The sequence below is a fragment of the Dama dama genome, chromosome 2 (genome assembly GCF_033118175.1).
Source record: "Dama dama isolate Ldn47 chromosome 2, ASM3311817v1, whole genome shotgun sequence".
Lineage (NCBI taxonomy): Eukaryota > Metazoa > Chordata > Mammalia > Artiodactyla > Cervidae > Dama > Dama dama.
In genome coordinates, this window is record NC_083682.1 from 49,125,469 (window position 1) to 49,127,069 (window position 1,601).

A 1,601-nucleotide genomic window follows, 5' to 3' on the forward strand; every position below is an offset into this window, starting at 1 on the left:
ATTAACAGCCTAGAGATCATCTCATATTTCTGTCTGCATATGGGTTTGCATGTCTATATATTAAAAATCGCCTTCACCCAGGAGAGAATTTGAATAATCTCAAAAGATCGGAACTTTTTTTTTCCTACCTTAAAAAATAGTATTAAAATTCAGAACTCAATGGAATCTGGACATTTATTATTTCTTACATTGACACTCTTAATTCAAGGTTGAGCTAATAAATTGTGACTTTTTTCAGGTAACATAATTAATAATAACCTAAGATACATGGATAATAGAAACAACGTGACAGAGTTTATTCTACTGGGACTCACAGAATCCAAAGATGCAGAAAATCATATTTGTTGTGTTTTTGGTTGTCTGCATCGTCTCTATGGTAAGAAATGTGCTCATAATGGTCACCATCATCACCAGCCCATTACTGGGGTACCCCATGTGCTATTTCCTGACTCATCTCTCATTCAATGATGCCTGCTATTCCTGTGTCACTACCCCTAAAGTGATCATAGATTCCTTCTATGAAAAGAAAACCCGCCCTTTCAATGAATGCATAATCCAGGTCTTTGGGGAACATATATTTGCAGGTGCTGACGTCATTGCTCACTGTAACGGCCTATGACCGCTACGTGGCCATCCGTAAGCCCTTGCACTATATGACCCTCATGGATCGGCAGCTGTGTGCACTGCTAGTGGGAGTGGCATGGGTGGGGGGGCATTATTCATTCAACCATACAGCTCCTCTTCATCATCAGATTACCCTTCCGTGGCCCTAATGTCATAGATCACTTTATGTGTGATCTGAACCCTTTGCTCAATCTTGCCTGCACTGACACTCACCTTCTAGGATTCTTTGTTCCTGCCAACATTGGTTTAATCTGTCTTTCAAACTTTCTCCTCTTGATCAGCTCCTATGTGATCATTCTGCGCTCCCTAAGGGCCCATAGCTTAGAGGCTAGACGTAAGGCCCTCTCCACCTGTGTCTCCCACATCACAGCAGTTATCCTGTTCCTTGTGCCCTGCTTATCTGTGTACCTGAGACCAACAGTTACCTTACCTGTTGATAAAGCAGTTTCTGTATTCTACACTATGATAACTCCCATGTTAAATCCTTTAATCTATACTTTGAGAAATGACCAGATGAAAAATGCCATTAGGAAATTGTGTAGTAGGAAAGTGATTCCAGGTGATGCATAAAATGTGCATGGAACCCAGCATTTGTTCAACCTATGTAAAACTCAAAGGACATTATTGATGACCTCAGCCAAGAATACCTATGAGATAAAGAAGAATAAAACTGCAAATGATCGATTTTGCAAAGAGAGGAGAAGAAACGGAGGCAACAAAAGAGAGGAAAAACATAGCTTTGGACTACTGTTTGCATATTTGAAAAGCTCTGCCAAATTGGAGTCTAGTTTTACTGGCTCCATCATTGTATAAGGATTCATAAGCTTCCATCATAATAAAACAAAATAAAATAAATGTTAAGATACAGTGATACTCAGCAGTAAGCTTTTTGACAATACGGAAAGGTAGGCAGTACTATCATCCCGATTTTGCATGTTGGAAAACAAGCAGTAAAGAGTTTGTTCCCAAAGAGTAAC

At 39.6% G+C, this 1,601-nt stretch overlaps 1 pseudogene; it reads left to right on the forward strand.

Annotated features, from left to right (window-relative positions):
* The first annotated feature begins 325 nt into the window (after window positions 1-325).
* LOC133068922 (olfactory receptor 4C46-like) lies at window positions 326-1,194 on the forward strand (annotated as a pseudogene).
* The last annotated feature ends 407 nt before the right edge of the window (window positions 1,195-1,601 follow it).